Genomic DNA, 19,176 nt, shown 5'->3' with positions numbered 1-19,176 from the left:
GTTTTCTTACCACTAAAATGTCCTCCACATGCATGATCATGACAGAAAGATATGATTTTAGATTGATCACAGTTTGGAATGCATCTTCTAATTATTTGATCAGGGCAGTATTTAAACAAGTAAGGATCATCCCAAATAAAGTTTTTCACCTCAGAATAAAATTTAGATTTATCATGCTTAGACCAATGAGATGGTATTTCTTTAGTGACCAAATAATTAACAATATCAGCATACCAAGGCAAGGAAGAAACATGCATCAATTGTTCATCAGGAAAAGTTTCAGTGATAGGGGTGGAATCATGTATAGTTTCAACAACTAGTCTAGATAAATGATCAGCAACAACATTTTCAGATCCTTTTTTATCACGTATTTCTAAGTCAAATTCTTGTAAAAGCAGGATCCAACGGATCAAACGAGACTTAGCATCTTTTTTCGACAAGAGATATTTTAATGCAACATGATCAGAATAGACAATAATTTTAGACCCTAACAGATAAGATCTAAATTTCTCCAATGCAAAAACAACAGCAAGCAATTCTTTTTCGGTTGTGGAGTAATTTAATTGAGCATCATTTAAAGTTTTGCTAGCATAGTAAATTACATGAGGTATTTTTTCAAATCTTTGTCCTAAGACAGCACCTATAGCATAATCAGAAGCATCACACATTATTTCAAAAGGTATTTTCCAATCAGGAGGTCGAATAATGGGTGCAGTAGTCAACAAATTTTTTAATTTTTCAAAGGCAACATGGCAATTATTATCAAAGACAAAAGCATTTTCTTTTCCAAGTAAATGGCATAAAGGCCGAGAAATTTTGCTAAAGTCTTTTATAAATCTTCTATAAAAACCGGCATGGCCTAAGAATGATCTAATTTCTTTAACAGTTTTAGGTGGGGGAAGTTTTGAAATAAGATCAACTTTAGCTTTATCAACTTCTATTCCATCAGATGAGATTACATGACCTAAAACAATTCCTTTTTTAACCATAAAATGACATTTTTCCCAGTTAAGCACAAGGTTTTTCTCTTTGCAACGAATTAAAACAAGTGAAAGATGATGCAGACATTCATCAAAGGAAGAACCAAACACAGAAAAATCATCCATAAATACTTCAAGAAATCTTTCAATCATGTCAGAAAAAATCGAAATCATACATCTTTGAAAAGTCGCAGGTGCATTACATAATCCAAAAGGCATGCGACGATAGGCAAAAGTCCCAAAAGGGCATGTAAATGTAGTCTTTTCTTGATCTTCTGGGGCAATGGGGATTTGGTTATATCCCGAATACCCATCAAGAAAACAATAATATGCATGGCCAGCTAATCGTTCAAGCATTTGATCAATAAAGGGTAATGGAAAATGGTCTTTTCTAGTAACGTTATTCAGCTTTCTATAATCTATGCACACTCTCCACCCCGTTTGTACTCTAGTAGGGATTAATTCATTTTTCTCATTTTCAACAACTGTGATCCCAGACTTCTTAGGCACAACTTGAACTGGACTAACCCATTGACTATCAGAAATAGGGTAAATGATACCTACGTCTAACAATTTTATGACCTCTTCTCTAACTACTTCTTTCATATTTGGATTTAGCCTTCTTTGACATTCCCGAGAGGTTTTAGCATTCTCTTCTAGATGGATTCTATGCATACATATGGATGGGCTAATTCCTTTAATGTCTCCAATGGTCCAACCTATGGCTTCTTTATGTTTTCTAAGGACATCTAACAACTTATCTTCTTGTTCTTTATCTAAAGCGGAGGCTATGATAACAGGTAAAGTTTCAGATTCTCCTATAAAAGCATATTTTAAATTTTCTGGTAAAGGTTTAAGGTCTAACTTTGGAGACTCAGAAATTGTTTGAACATGACCTAAGGGTGAAAAAGGTTCAACTTTGGTTTCATTTAAGGGTACAGACTCTAGCAAAGCATTCACATCATCATTAAAGTCATCAATATGCAAGTTCATACCAAAGTATTTTTCACAAAAATCAAGTAAGTCATTTCCCTCATCTTCACATATACTATCTATCATGTTAACTTCATGTATTTCCTCACACTCAACAGATTTAGCAACATTAAAAACATTCAATTCAACAGTCATATTTCCAAAAGATAATTTCAAAACACCATTACGACAATTTATGATTGCATTAGATGTAGCTAAGAATGGTCTACCTAAAATGATAGGAATTTGAGCATGCATATTTTCCACAGGTTGAGTATCAAGAACAATGAAGTCAACAGGAAAATAAAATTTATCAACTTTTATCAAAACATCCTCTATAATGCCTCTAGGAATTTTCACAGAACGATCGGCTAATTGAAGAGTTATAGAGGTAGGTTTTAGCTCACCAAGACCAAGTTGCTTATAAACAGAATAAGGCAATAAATTTACACTAGCACCCAAATCAAGTAAAGCTTTGTTAATAAAATGATCACCAATAATGCATGAAATTGTGGGACACCCAGGATCTTTATATTTAACAAGACTCTTACATTGAATAATGGAACTAGCTTGTTCAGTTAAAAACGCCTTATTAGGAACATTAGTGTTTCTTTTAACAGTACAAAGATCCTTTAAAAATTTAGAGTAGGCAGGAATTTGTTTAATGGCATCTAAGAAAGGGATATTGATACTAACTTGTTTAAAAACTTCTAAGATGTCATTATATTGGCCGCCTTTTTTAATTGGAAGTAATCTTTGTGGGAATGGGGCTTTTGGAATAAAAGGATGGATTGGAGTTTCTTTGTTTGATGAGTCATTGAGATTAGAACTAGAAGGCTGACTCTTTTCTTTTTCTTTTTCGTTTTCAACCTCGGGTATGTAATCGGGTTTGACAATTTTCTTTCCAGACCTAAGAGTTGAAATTGATTTGACTTCTCCATTATGACTAGACTTTCCTATCTCATATTGACCTTTTGGATTAGGGATAGGTTGACTAGGGAATGTTCCTTTCTCTCTATCAGCTAAAGCAGTGGCGAGTTGTCCTACTTGTGTCTCGAGTTTGGTAATAGATTGAGATTGATTTTGTAGGATTTGTTGGGTGGATTGCATAAATTGTTGTAAAGTATCTTCTAAGGAAGGTTTTCTTTGTTGCGGATATGGTTGATTTTGTGGGGCATGAGCTTGGTTTTGTGTGTTGTATTGGTGCCCTTGATTCATTTGGGGTTGGTTTTGTCTCCATGAAAAGTTCGGATGGTTTCTCCAATTTGGATTGTAGGTGGATGAAAATGGGCTATTATTTGGTTTCCCATAAGTATGAAGTGCATTGGCCTCCTCAGAAAAGGCTTCTTGGTAGGAAGAGCATGATTGGGCATTATGGCAAGGACTAGAACATATAGAACAAACATCTTTTCTAGGTTGAATTGGAGAGTTTATAGTTTGGCTTATGGCTAAAGCTTCTACTTTTCTCGCTAATTTGTCTAAGGATGTTCTTAAGTCTAATTCTTCTTTTACTTCATACCTTCCTCCTCTTTTTGGTGAATTAGTTGACCTAGACCTAGGATCAAAATAATTCCATTGTTGTGAATTGACAGATAAATCTTCAAGGGCGTCCCACGCCTCTTGTCCTTGAAATTTTAAAAAATTTCCAGTATGCATAGATTGAATCATTTGACGATTAGAGGGAGTCAAACCATCATAAAAATATTTTACAAGTCTCCATTTTTCAAAACCATGATGAGGACATTTTAATAATAAATCTTTAAATCTTTCCCAACATTCATAAAACTCTTCATTATCTTTTTGAAAAAACTCGGAGATTTCTCTCCTTAGACTATCAGTTTTAGACATAGGAAAAAATTTCAGTAAGAATTTATTATAAAGTTGATCCCAGGTAGTTATAGACCCCGTGGGAAGGGAATTTAACCAAGCTTTTGATTTGTCTTTTAATGAAAAAGTGAACAATCTTAGTTTGACCGACTCATCAGAAAAATTTTGAAATTTAAATGTTGAGCAAATTTCTAAGAAATCTTTGACATGCATGTAAGGATCCTCTCTATCTAACCCATAAAAAGAAGGCAACAATTGAATGATTGATGGTTTAAGCTCAAAATGAGTAGCAGAAGTAGTAGGTAAAACAATGCATGACGGAGCATTAGATGAAATAGGTGCAAAATATTCAAGCAAAGTTTTTTCAAGCACAACATTTTCATCAACAATATTAGCAATGGGTTCCATGATGCTCAAATTTTTACTAACACTTTCAATTTCAAACAAAGATAAACGTCTTTTTACTAATCATTTTTTAGAGTTACGTTCCCAATGATGCATACAATTTTCACAAACAAGGCAACAAGGATAATCTCAAACAAGCAATTTTCTGATGTGGAAGATCAGTTAAAACCGCAACCACAGAGCATACTTATAATTTTTAGAGATTTCACAACAATATAATTCTTATGGTTTACTTGTCCCCAGGCCAATTTGATTCCACTTACTCGCGCACTACTAACAACTCCCCGAGGTTAATTAGTAGAGGCGGATGGGAATTTTGTTCAAATTTCCTTTAAGCAAAAATTGCTTATGGTGAAAGGACAAGATTTAGGTTTCTCTCTTTTTTTTTTTTCAAGTATTTTTCACAATATTACACTAAAATATTAAAGAAGACAAAGAAAAATAAGGCAAAAATTAAATAAGACTAAAATTTAGGCAAGAGTAGGGAGGCATAGCATGCCATCAACCATAACAAAATTAAGGTAAAAACTAGGAGGCACAAGTGCCATCAACTTAAACATAAGATAGAGGACTAGGAGGCAAAAATTGCCATCAACTAGCTAGGAGGCAAAATTGCCATCAACTAGTAATTTGCGGAATTTAAATAAAATAAAAATACAACAAAATAAATAAAGAAAATTACACAAAATTAGGAGGCACAAGTGCCATCGACTATAAAAATTTAAAAGGATAGATAGGAGGCACAAGTGCCGTCACTAAAAAAAAACAATAAATATAGAAATATAAGTATATTTTTTATGGGTGGTTGAACCGTCCCAACTTTCTTTTTATCTTTTTTTTTAGTTTTTTTTTATAGATATATATTTTTTTAGGTTTTTTTTTTTTTTTTTTAAGTGCAAGAATTAAAATAACTAGTAGAAGAATTTACTAACCTTGAGATAATTTTTGTTTCTTTTCTCTTGCAACTCCCCGGCAACGGCGCCAAAAACTTGATGGACCCAAAACGGGTATGTTTAAAAATTTATATATCGCAAGCGCACGAATCGTCCATATAGAATAGTGATCGTGTAAGCAAGGATGTCGAACCCAAGGGAGTTGTCTAAAATCGAAAATGAAACTATTTTAAATCAAAAATAATAAATTCTAACCTAGCTCCAAAGATTGATGAGTTTTAATATTATGAACATAAAATAAAAGATTGAAAAATAAAGCTATTTAAGATAATAAAAATAAAGCAATAATGAGTTGAAAATAAGTGTTAAAAGAAAAGATTATTAAGATACTAGAATCCACAAAATGTAAGTTTAATAATATTTATTAGTATATTGATTCCCAAGTTTTAGTGATAGTTAAAATATTTTAAACTATCATTTTCCAAAAAGATTTATAATTTTAAGCACAAATTTCTTATAAAAAGATAGGATTTTTCTTCACTTTTCAAAATTATAATTTCAAAGCATTTAGTGTAAATCAATCAAATGAAATAACAAATAAATCAATGAACATTATTTATAAGGCAAAACATAATATTTTTGTTCTAAGCATGGATGTGTACAATTTAATGACACATCTTACACAAAGAATATTATGTTTATGCACTAATGAAGAACAAAGTGTGAATATGTTCTAACAATCTAAAATACAAGATATTTAAGATGAAAGAAATATATGAAGAAGAAAAATCCATAGACTTTGTTGCATTACAAGGGAAATCAACATACAACATAAATATTACCTAGTTACAAGTTGCTTCATCATGATCTTAATAATCTTATGAAAAAGATTAGAAGCACATAACTAGAGTAGAAATTACAAAATAAATGACATACATACTTGCAAAATGCTCTTGAAAAGCCCAAATGGAAGAGAGAATGGTAGAGAGAAAATGAGAGAAAAATATGGTAACCAAAAGAATTAAGCACCCCAAAAATGGTCTTGAAAGTCCATATTTATAGCCAAAGTGAGTTTATTAAAATAATCAATTTAAATTAATTAAATTGATTAGATTAATTAAATAAAATAAATATGGTATGTAGAGGTAAATTATAGGGTGTAATGATAATGTTGTGGTGAAAATGTGTAGGAAAAAGGGTAAAAAGTTGGCATTTTTGTCATAGGGGACAAAGGGACAAAATGCATTTTTGTTGGGCTCAATAAGGGAAATGGCAGCAATGTGGTGGCTGGGTGTTGGAGGGGGGGCCACGGGTTGGGCCTAGAGTGGGCCTCACGTGGTTGGGCTTTTGGAGAAACACCATTTTTCTTGTTACTTTCTTTCAAAATTACCATCTTTCCTTTGATTTTCTTGCTTTTCAAGGGCAATAATTTTCCTACACAATAAATTATAAACTAAATTAAAATTAAATATTTTCATTAATAAAATATATCATATAACTCCCATGAAAACATTAATTAAAATTTAATTTACATAACATTTAATTTCAATAAAATCATATTTTTAGCATTCAAACTAACAATACTAATTTTAAATAATTAAACTACAATATTTTACAACAAAATAACTATAAAAACACACAAAATTATATAAAATCAAAATAAGACTAATAAATTTAAAATTACTTAAAAACTTAATAAGTTAATTAAAAACTCAAGAACTAAGCAACAATTAGCATATAAAATATGGTAAAATAACTCTAATTTGTAGAGTTATCACTCAACTGTCAAGATAATCTAGGGTTCAGCTTGCCCTTAACTCCTCACCCCTTTCCATGGTGATACTTTAAGGAAGATACAATCTTCTACTTGGAACTCCATGTTCCTGCTTTTCAATTTAGTAAAACTTTTCCATTTACTCTGAGAAGTGAGCATTCACGCTCTAACCTCTAATAATCTCAATGGTCCCCTGAACCATCACATGATCCAGAATCAACACCTCACCCATCTCATTCCAATGAACTGGTGCTAAGCATTCTCAACATACCTCATCTCATAAGGTACCTTTCCAATACTGGATAACTCTCTTTCTCTCTCTGATTTACCATCAGTCTGAGAATAATGAACTGTACTGAATTCCATCTATATATTCATTGCCTTCCTTAACCCTTCCAAGACCAGGAAGTAACAATAAAGTCTTCATCTAATAAGATAGATGTAATGCCCCGAATTCTTCGATGTGGTTTAATGGCGGGATTAGCCGGCCGAGAGGGCCACACATGTTTAATTATGCCATTAAATGACATTATGCATGTTCATGTGAATTATATTATAATATGATGTTAAATGCATGCATGTGGGTCCACATTCGTTTACAGGGGTACTTTGGTAATTTGGCCCGTTGAGGGTATAATTGTATATTTGTTTGCATGTCAATGATATATTGTGAGACCACATTATAATGTGGATTGGTTTGAGTTATTCAGCATGAGACGATCTTTAAATATAAATTATCGGTTTGGTCATGACAGGTTTAAGTTTGGGGTTCGGGGTGAGTCTCGGGGTGATTTTAATGATTAGAGCGTTACCGGGAATTATAGGATAACGAGATATGAATTATTGGTGTTTGAGATTATCGAGATTAGCGGGAATTGGAGAGCGTTAATTATAATTACCAGTATAGGTTGGAAAGGACAATTTTGCCCTTGGGAAGGCTTTAGAAACTTTTAAATGACCTAGGGGCATTTAGGTCATTTGGTTTGGATGTATATGAGACTTTAGTTGGCTGTAGAAAAATAGAACAAAACAGAGCCCTTACTTCTCCTTCCTGTACATCATTTTCTCTCATTTCTCCTTTGGAGTTTTTGAGCCCAAATTGAGGAATCGAGCTAAGAAATCAAGGGGTTGAGTTCATAGAGTTGGTTCAGCCATTGAAGGGGATTTAATCTCAAGTTTAAGGTGAGTTTTGGCCATAGGTTTTCTGGTTTTACTCTGTTTTCTTTTAGTTTTCAGCCTATGATTTTGTTGAGGATAGTTTGGATTAATGGATTGATGTTTAACTTGGGTTTTGATGAGGGTTTGATATAGATGATGTTTAGGGGGTCGGATTGAGTGTTTGGATGAGGTTTGGGACTGGTTTGAAGGTTTGGTTTCAAGGAAAAACGCAGGGGAAGAAAGTTGGTTCTTGCTGGTTTGTGTAAAGGGTCGCGACATGGCTATGGTGAGCCGCGGCCTATGTTGGTTTCTGGGGTGGAAATGCCTCTGTCAGAGAGAAGAGCCGCGGCATGGCTGTGGTGAGCCGCGGCCCATAAGGGCATTTTTGGCCAGAAATGTGTTTTTAGCTTGGGGATTTAAGCCTTAGGCCTCGGGATCGATCCTACTACCCGGTTTAGTAGGTTTCGATGTCTCGGAGGCTAGGTTTTAGTTTGGGAACCCTTTGTTATCATTTTCATTGATGAATCCTATATTTTGGTTATGACCAGGTAACCATCAGGGAGTTAAAAGATTGATCATTCTCAGAGTTCGTTCTTATATTAATTTTCACTTGAACCAGAGGTAAGAAAACTGCACCCTGTGTATATGTGACATGCATGATTATTATTGAGGCATGTTGATTGATAAATGTGGACATGGATTGCCTATTAAATGCTAGCAAATGTTGAATACTTGTATATGTACTGATTAGTCAGGGACACTGACCTAAAGAGTCAGAAATGGCATATCGTCATGAACGCCGAGCCAAATGAAGATTAGATCTAATCGATATCTGCAAAGAATGACTCATATGGGGTATTAACGCTGGACCGACCTTAAGGTCGATGAACATATAAGCGCTTGTCTGGTCTAAGACCAGTTATTCAGAGCCAGGGCACATGGCCCCGATGAATGTTTGTCACATGGCTAGGGAACGTTATTCCAGGGTTATGACTCTAAGGTCATGAGGAAGGTTATGTTGGTGACTATTCACCATACACCTATCCTGTTCAAACTTATGAAAGGCTCACTTATCTGTTAAGCCCTGGTGACCCTATCGTCACATGGCTAGAGGGTGCTGTCCCTGTATTAGTGACTCTTGCGATAGTCACCTATTTGTTGGGACTGATGGTTCTGAATGATTATTATGATCATTGTTGATATTATATCATGCTTTATTGTGTTTTCTTGCTAGGCCTTGGCTCATGGGTGCTATGTGGTGCAGGTAAAGGGAAAGAAAAGCTCACCCAGCCTTGAGTGAAGAGCTTAGGTGGTGATGTGTACATATGGGCCGCTTGACCACCATGGCCAAGACGTTCTCAGAGGAACTAGGGGGTTTACCCTATTTTTGACGCTTAGGTCGGCGGGATTGTAAATTTGAAACTGTAATGACCGTTTTGTACTAAGAACAACTTGTAAATGTTTTGATTAGCTCTGCAGAGCAGTTTGTAATGAAAGTATCCATTTCCTTTTTATTAGTTTTCTACCTTAACCTGATAATTACACTTAGAGCACGTTTTTTACCAAAGGACTCGGGTAGCGGGTCAAATTTCCGGTCCACCGTTCACCATAACTGTTCTGGGGTAACCAGGGCGATACAATAGACCTTGAATTTCATGAAGGTGCACTGTCTCTTTCACATAGAGATCTGATTACTGATCAGTTGTGTTACTTGTCCTTACTGACAGAAGTGAGCTCACTTCAAATACTGGTCCATAATGACCCCAAACCAATTCACGTTGACCCACTATCCTTGGCAGCCCCACTGCGAAACCTACTGCAATGTTTCCTTGCTTCCGCTATGGAATACTCAAAGGCTACAATGGCCTTACTAATTTTTTATACTCTTTCTTGACCTGCTAACAGGTCAAGAACTTTATTACGCATTCCATTATGCCCCTCTCCATCTCAGGCCACCACATAAAAGCTTTCAAACTCTGATACATTGACAGGATGCCTGAATGAAGAGAATAGAAGAGTAACGTGAGATTCATTTAGAATCTCCCATTTAATCTCAGTGTCCATCGGATTCCAAATCCGATCTCTATACCACAATAAACTCATATCTTACACTGTATAATCCTTAGCTAATCCAGCTAAGACATTCTCCTCAATCTTCCTATCTGTGGTTCACTTAATTGTTTTCCTTTTCATTTTTTTACGAATTATTTCATTGTGGGGTTCAATCGCCTTTAAGGATCTCTTCGAGGGATAGCTTCATCCTCCAGATTGATTTGATGGGAGCAAATTAAATGGCTAATACATTTGATATCATCAAGCGCCCAACCTATCGCAGATTTATGCGTTCGCGGTAGCTTGAGTAACTGCAATTCTTGAGAATTTTGAAGGTTGGATGAGATGATAATTGGAAAGGATTCACTGTCTCCCATGAAGACATGTTTCAAACCCTCAGGAAGTTGGGTAAATTGAACAATTGGAACCTCTTCGGTTGAAGTTTTTGGTTGTGCCCTCTCACGAGGTTGCCCTTCAAAGCGAGGTTGCCAAAACTGAGTCATTCTATTGCGTGAGTCTATGTGATCTGATATTGCAAAAGTAGACTTAGTAGAACCGGGACTTTCATTTTGAGACAAAATGAGGAGTTCATCAAGAGTATCGAAGTTGCTTTGCAATTGAACCTCCTCGGGAATTAAAGTGTCAATCATGAATATTTTATAGCATTCATCATCTTCTCGAGGTTGTTTCCCGATGTTGAAGATATTGACTTCAAGAGTCATGTTTCCAAACGATATCTTCATTAGGTCATTCCGACAATTGATCAAAGCATTTGCAGTAGCAAGGAATTGTCTTTTGAAGATAATAGGAATTTTAGACTCCATGTTTACCACAGATTGGGTATCAAGAATAATAAAGTCTAGATGGTAATATAATTTTTCAATTTGAACTAAAACATCCTCAACCATACCCCTAGACTTTTTGGTGGAGTGGTCAGCAAGCTCTAGCAAGAGTACGGCTTGAGATTTTCACTCGCACCAAGATCAAGTAAGGCTTGGCTGACTTCATGGGTCCCAATTTGGCAAGAAATGGTGGGACAACCGGGATCTTTGTATTTCGGTGATGTCTTTTGTTCTATCACTGCACTCACTTGCTCAATCAAGAAAGCAGTCTTCTTGACATGGTACTTCCTTTTTGCAGTGCATAGGTCCTTAATGATTTTGGCATAAGTCAACACTTGTTTTATGATGTGAAACAAAGGAAGATTAATCTTCACTTGTGTCAAGTGCTCAAGGATTTTAGCTCGGTTATCAGGAAGTTTCCCATCAAGTTTCAATGCTTGGGGAAATGGTACTTTTGGAGAGGCATTGAGTGTTCGGGAATAACTTTTGGAGTATTGGGAGAGTTGGATTTTATGGGTGGGTCTTGCAAAGTTTTATCGCTTCTAGTCGTGATGGCATTTACTTCCTTAACATTTTGATCATTAGAATTTGAAGATTGGGCCATGTGTTGGCCTTGCACATTGAATTTTGGTTGGGAAGGAAGTTTGCCTTTTTTCAGAATGGCCAATGATTCAGTCAATTTTGAGAATTGACATTTCATTTCCTTGATTTCTTCCATCATTTGGCGATCTAGTTTGGATTGTTCCTCTATGAATGCATGAAGGGTATTCTCGAGAGAATTTTGTTGTGGATGAGCATTGTACTGAGGTGCAGAATATGCCTTTGATGGTTGAATGTGGTGCTCATTTCTCCATTGGCTTCCAGACGATTGAGCTTGGTTGGAATCTCTCCAACTGAAATTTGGGTGGTTTCTCCAACCAGGGTTGTACGTATGGGAGAATGGCTTGTTATATGCCCCTAAGGCATTGCATTGCTCCTCATAAACCCCCCTTAGTTCATTAAAAGCTAAGCAGTCCTTAGCTAAATGCTCCGTCCCTCCATAAACAAAGCAAGGTTCTTGCGATTCCGCTTGAGCAATCATGTACGGTTTTTTGCCATTTTTCGTCATTAAGACCTCAAACTGCTTTTTCAAAGCTTCGAGTTGGGCCTTAACACTTTCCTCTTCTCGAAGTTGATAGATCCCAAATGGTTTGTGTCGGTTGGTGCTATCAATAGCACTTGGACCAGTCCAGGTGTGAGATTTTTTTGTGGTTCTCCGAGATATTCAAGAGCATCGTCTGGCTCTTTTTTGAGGAATTCACCATTGCATAGCATTTCTACAAACTAGCGCTCACGACTCATGAGTCCTTCATAGAAGTAATTGACCAAACTCCAGTTCTCATAGCCATGGTGCGGGCACTTATTCAATAGATCCTTGAATCTTTCCCAAACTTGATAGAACGTTTCATTGTCCTTTTGGGAAAATGTGGAAATTTGTCGTTTTAGACTGTTGGTCTTATGGTTGGGGAAGTGTTTCAGAAAGAAATATTTGGTCATTTCCTCCCATGTTCCAATAGACCTAGGTCTTAAAGTGTATAAACAGCTTTTGGCTTTGTCCTTCAAGGAGAAGGGGAAGAACTTTAGTCGCACAGAATCGACATTTTCGGCTCGGTTATAGATCGTGGCTACTACCTCCTCGAATTCTCTAATATGCACGTATGGGCTTTTGTTTTCCATTCCATGAAATGTGGGTAAGAGTTGAATCATTCCATGTTTAAAGTCTAATGCAGACATATTAGGAGGGAAAATAATGCATGAAGGCGTGGAAGTGAGAGTAGGCTGGAGGTAGTCATTGATAGTTCTCGGTTGGATTTCATCATTGCGAGCCATTGCGAATGAATTATTATCAGCTAAAGTTTGTGGAGATGTAGAATTGGTGGATGAATTGGAAGAAGTGTCACTAGAAGTTTCGTAATAATTCATCCACTCTCGAAAATCAGAATTAGATTTATTTTATATATTTTTTTTATTTTTAATTTTTTTTCAACTTGTTCACAGGTAGGTTTGGAGGTTTTAGGGTGATCTCCAACACCTTACTAGAACTCCCCTAGGTTACTGGGTAAGTATGGTGGATCACAAGTTAACTTTTTCGACCAAACAACCTTTAAGCAGAGTGAAATTACTTATTTTGACAGAACAAGCTTGGTTTTCTTATAGTAATAAGTTCCCGGGCCGGTTGGGAAGGTCGCCAAGGTACCGCTTTAGACTCACACTTGCCTAGACAAAACTCCCTGAGGTTCCCAGGTAACTGTGAGGGGTAACGTTATCACAAACTTTATTTAACAACCAATCTTTCTAGACAGAACAATATCGGTTTCTACCATTTGTAATATTACACAATTGTTCCCAATACTAAGCGTTTTATGATTGAAATTTTATGAACAATATTATGTTATTTTATTTTTTTTAAAACCTAAATTCTAAGGAAAACTAAGCTAAGAAAAAGAAAAGCCTAAATTAAGGAACCTAAAGCAAAAAAATAATAAATACAAAAATAAAATAAAGAAAAGAAAATTGAAGTGAAGTGAAGATAAAATAGCAAGCTTAATCTTTTTTTTCAATATTTATTAAACTAAAAAAAATAGAAAAGAAATTAAGAATGAAAAATGGAATAAGAATTAACTAAAAAAAAAATTATATATATATATATTTATATAATTCTCTTTTTGTAACCAAAAGAAAAAAGAAAGGGAAAGAAAAAAAATAAAAATAAATATATATTTTTTTACGTTTTTTGCTCTATTATTTTGTTTTTGTTTTTTTATATAGATATATATATAAATATATATATATAATTTTTTTTGTTTTACCGAAAAAAGAAAAGGAAGAAAAAAAAAAGAAAATATATATATAAATAACTAAAACAAATGTTTTGATATTTTTTAATAATAATCAAATTAAGTAAAACTTAGTAAATAAAAAGAATACAACCCACAAATACAAGAACACTATGCTAACACAATATTCATACTAACAAAAATACAAATAAAGTTACAAACATTTTGGTAAAAATTTCACTAAAACTTTTGAAAACTACCTCCCCGGCAACGGCGCCAAAATTTGTTTAACGCCCAAAATGTGACTACCACTAAGCGGTAGTTGTAGTAAAATCGGGCAGTCGATCCACAAGAAGGTACCCTAAAACCAAAAGATTAGTAGAAAATAACACAAAAAGTTAGTAAAATGAATTAAATAAAAATGGAAATGAAAAGAGATTTGAGATTTTGGTGTTGTCTTTTTGATGAAATGATAAAATGAGATAAGTGAAATAAAAGTAAGGTGTAATCAAGAGTTTGATAAATAGAAAGGTTTCAAGAATCATCCATATGTTTGTTTGGTTACTTAGTTACTTGATTTACAAAAATACACAAGTAAATAGTTCACATCCCAACATTTATTTGGAAAATCTAACATTAAAGTCCATATTCTTTTCTAACAAAAGTCCATTTGAGTTATAAAGTTCTTTACTTTAAAAGCACAATGTTAATCTTATGAAAAATCTAGAAATGAAAAAATACCCAAGGACAATAATGCAATAGAAGATTAGACATAAAATTATGTATCAACATTACTTTTACTAATTAGAAGCCCATAGAAAGAGCATGAATAATCCTAGATACTATTAGCACAAGTAAATAAAGATAACAAAATAGAGATGAGGATGAAATAATATAAATAACTCAAATACATTATATTAAGAACATAGTAAATCAAAGTAGCAAAATAACATCACTAGCATATGGAATCATCCCTAACCTTCCTAGGAAGATTAGGCCATTATACTCATGATTCTCATAAAATTATAAGAAGAAAATATGAAAAGAATGTGAGTATAAATTTGCTATAGTTTCTTTACTCTTAGAATTACTTATCAAATGTGAAAGAAGAGTCCTTATTTATAGAAGGAGAAAATGACTAAAAAGAAATTAAATTACAAATGGAGTCTACAAAATAAATCTAAAATATTAATAATAAAATATGATTTTGAAAAATCAAATCTTATTATTAATATTAACCTAGTTATTTTAGTGAATGATCATTTTGCCTTTTTTCTAAAACATCGCAAAATATGAGCTTAAGAGCTCAGAATGGAAAGGTGTAAGGCCCAAAACCCACAAAAATTGGGCTGAAAGGTGGCTGAAAGTGTTGACCAAGTGCTACCAATAGAGGCACGCCATGTGTCCAAGTGGTGGCAAGCTTGGGTCTGGGCTTGTTTGGGCTCATTTTGGGCCTAATTCCCTTAAAAAATGCCACTTTTTCAACTCTTTTTTTTTCTTCAGTTTTGATTCTTTCTTTCTTCTTTCTTTTTCTTTATGCCAAAATGCAACTTTAATTCCTACAAAATAATAATAAATTAAATCATAATCAAATTTTTGACCCTCAAATTGGTCGACGACACAGAGTCAAATAAACGATATAAGATGAGATGAAAACAAGAAGAAATTCAAATGGAACAAATGACACAAACGATTTATAGTGATTTGGCCCCAATTGGATGGTAATGACCTACGTCCACTTAGTGTTCTTATTGATGTTGAATCCCAACACTATGATCAATGAACTAGGGTTCACGAGTTTCACAAGCCTTGGGAAGATTACAGCTTCGATGAATAATCACACTATATTTTTCTCTCGTAATCAAAGATCAAAGGTTCAAAAATCCCTTCCCTATGCCCTTTGATTCTTATTTATAGGCTCAAGAAGAGTACATGAGCCTTAATTACCATTAAGATTCACGTATCTAGGTAATAAAAGAAATTACAATTAATGTAAATATTACAAGATTGCACATCCAAAAGGAAGTAAATGAAAGTATGCGACCAGACTGGCCGCACCTAAGCGTGATGCTCGATAAATCAATGACTTTCTGGTCGATGGTCGAACAAGATTCATTCACTTAAAGTCGTCACGTGCCTGCCACACGAGGTCAATTACTTGTTTGATATCAAGTCCAACCTCAATCACAACAACACGGGGTTCTTCCACTTTTATCACCAGGAATCTGCTCGCACTTTCTTGAGTGAGATCACCCACAAGTCCAACGTGGGGAAGTACTTCCAGGAGTACTTTTTAACTCCAGATCTAGTCGCCAACAATCTGGCCTTCATTGAAGGAGGTAAATTATTTTATTCAGTGGTCGCTTAATTTCCTTTAGCTTTTTTGCACGTTCCTTAGAACTTTGGTATTCTTCAGGTCCGTGGCGCCGACCAACTCCCAGTCCAGAAATGGAGATACGAGCATCTTCCCTGGTCAGCATGACCAACATAGAAAAAGCATCAAAGAGCTGATCACGGAGAATAATCTAAGGCTGGTTGGCCTTTTGTCCCCTCACCAGGATGTGTGGGAAACAATTGTGGGGAGTGCTACCAGAGGAGAAGTTCCCAAGCAGCACCACGATGTGTCACAACCTCCGAGGAGGAGGACAACAGGAGTGACTATCAGGGAACCCTCCAGCACCCCGCGAGCAGATGCTGCCCCTGCTCCTTCAGGAAAGGGCAAACAGATGGCTTCTGAGCATCCTGAGCCTGCTCTAGAGTCTTCGGATGAGAACGGTACTGACTTCTCACTCTTAGACAGTTTGCCCATTCCCTGTCATTTATTTGGCAGGGACGACAACTTCAAATACACGCTTAATTTAAATTCAGACTTCTTCAAGCCAGAGAGTGAGTGTAGCAGTAGTACAGTAAATAATGTAGCGACCAGTAGTTGTAGCTCGGGTATTTTACTTATAATTTCTTTGCTCTCATTTCTTTTATTTAGCCAACACCTCTAATTATATTGCCTAATTGTTCGTATGTTTCCTTCCTAGCAGATATGCCTGCTGAGAGAGCTTTTGATTTGTACACCAATCCTACCACCGCCACTCTTGCGAGCAGGAAAAAATCAAACAAGCGCCAGCTAGGAGAAGGCTGCAATGATCCATCTGCAAAGAGGGCTTGAACGGAAGACCCTCCTGCACCAACTCCTACCAATGAGACACCTCCCCCTTCAGGTCCTACCGACCAGACTCCTCCAGCGACCACCGACCAGAATCATCCAGCTTCTTCCAACCCAAGTCCTGCTACCCAGCCAGATAAAACTCAGGTCGAAGAGATCTTGAACTCCACTTGCACTTCGGCCAGTGACAGGCTGAAGATACTGTCCAGACACCGACGTAGTTTGGAATCCTTCAGCAACCCTCCTACCATGCCGGTCGACCAGCTCCTCAGTCGTGGGCTGAGCGAACTACTCACTATAAGTTGTCGCTTCCATTATGGTTTGATTGTTCATCTCTCTGATAGATACTAACAAATTTTTTATTTTATTTTCTGATCGCAGGGGATTCTGCCCGTGAGTACCAGTTGGCGCTGCTCGAAAAAGGTGGTCGCCAAGCAGGCTGAAGAGATCAAGGCGGCTGAAGAGAGGCTGGTCAAGCAGCACAAGGAGATTGAAGCCAAGCACACTGAAGAGTTGCGAGCAGCTAAGGCTAAGATCACCAAGCTTGAGGAGGAATTGAAGAAGAAAACAGACTCTGTTGCCAAAATTACTGCTTCCAAAGATAAGTACAAGGAAGCCTTGCTGATAAACTACCGAGAAGCCCACAAGCTTCAATCGGAGTTGGTAATCAGCCGCAAAGAGGTTGCTGACCTTGAGGAGGCCAACGCGTCCAACCTGGAGAAGTACGAAGGAGCAGCGTTCCAGTGCTTCTACATGTTCTAGAAAAGCAATCCCAAGGCTGACTTTACTTATCTACCTAACCCTATAAGGGAGGCTGAGTTTGCGAAGTGTGCTGCTCGCCTGGCAGAGGAGGAGAAGGCTCAGGGATCCCCCGAGATATCCCTAGCAACAGGCATTGAGGGTGTCAATGAAGATGTTGGGGCCACAATCGACCAGCAGCCTCAAGACCCTCAGCATAATCCTCCAGCTGCTTCATAATTTTATCTGGTTTTCTTTAAATTTAACTTGTAGTTTAAGACACACAAACTACGGTTTGTGATGTCGAGACAATTTATATTTTTATTGTTGCATGGGCAGCTTTTCCTTTTAATAGACAATTACATCCGAGCAGCAGCTGCTCGCGGTGTAAAGGATTTCTCTTTTGTTATTATAACATTTTCATTATAACATATGTTCGCATGACCGACCTTAGCATAGCACTTTGGTTTGATTTAACAAAATTTAAACAAAATTTTGAAAAATACTCTAAGTACCGTAGCATGCTTTCACTTATTTTGCTCGTGTGTTTACATATACTTATCAATATGCTTTGCTTACTAGATACCTTATATGCTCCCCAATTGATTGAGCAGCTTTAGGTCCTCGGTCACTTGCCTTGACCAAGACTTGTTCGTGTAGGAAAAACTCATTGCAGGATCTTTATTTATTTTCATGCAATTTACATATTATCAAACAAACATGCAAATTCCTAGAACATGCTCCTATGAAATTGATACAAATACAAAGTAAAGTAAAAACTTACATTACGCAGCGGAACTGGAACAACTCCATCCTTCAATCTCTCTAACCCTTGATTCCTTTCTGTGGCAGAGTATTATCAAGAGATTGAACAAGATCAGCAACACAGTCTTCCTCACCAAGCCTTTGATCAACCTAGAACTAGTGTGGGCTGGTTCTCAACACATGAGACAGAGATCTAGAAAAGAAGAAGATATTGTGGCTAAGAAGATATTAGAGTGTCTAGGTTTTCACTTACCCAAATCAACTAAGACTGACTTGCTACTGAAAACCCTAGATATCATATTCCTTATATAGGCAACTTAATGGGATTTATTTAAATTTAAATTAATTAAAAATAATAAACAAAACTAAAAGCCTTGGGCTGCCATAAATGAACTTGGGCCCAATCTCTTTATTTTGAATTTAAATCCCAACTGGGCCTAAATTCAAAACTTTCTATTTATTTATTTTTTAATTAATTAATTAAATCCTTATTCAAATTAACTAATTATAATTTGAAACTTGATTTAATATTATTTATTTATATTGATACCAATTTATCAATATTAATAAATTTACCCAAATATTCTCTTTTATTCTCTAAATCTCATATCTCTGTAAATTTTCCAAAATTGACCTAGTCAACTTTAAAAATCCTAATTGATAATTAAATCAATTAATTGAGACATTCTAGATGATTTACTCAAAGGTGATGCAGGGACCATGGATCCATGAAATCAAGCTCCAACAAGTTACCGTGAATTTATTTACGAATAATTTCACTACCTTATTAATTC

At 35.7% G+C, this 19,176-nt stretch overlaps 2 non-coding genes across 2 annotated transcripts; both read left to right on the top strand.

Annotated features, from left to right (window-relative positions):
- Positions 1-3,678: 3,678 nt before the first annotated feature.
- Positions 3,679-3,785, top strand: LOC133813447 (small nucleolar RNA R71). The gene has a single exon (XR_009884458.1). It is a non-coding gene; the product is annotated as a small nucleolar RNA R71 (small nucleolar RNA).
- An 8,499-nt stretch (positions 3,786-12,284) lies between these two features.
- Positions 12,285-12,391, top strand: LOC133813031 (small nucleolar RNA R71). Its single transcript, XR_009884079.1, has one exon. It is a non-coding gene; the product is annotated as a small nucleolar RNA R71 (small nucleolar RNA).
- The last annotated feature ends 6,785 nt before the right edge of the window (positions 12,392-19,176 follow it).

Source organism: Humulus lupulus, chromosome 1 (genome assembly GCF_963169125.1).
Source record: "Humulus lupulus chromosome 1, drHumLupu1.1, whole genome shotgun sequence".
Lineage (NCBI taxonomy): Eukaryota > Viridiplantae > Streptophyta > Magnoliopsida > Rosales > Cannabaceae > Humulus > Humulus lupulus.
This window is presented reverse-complemented; position numbering and strand designations above follow the sequence as displayed.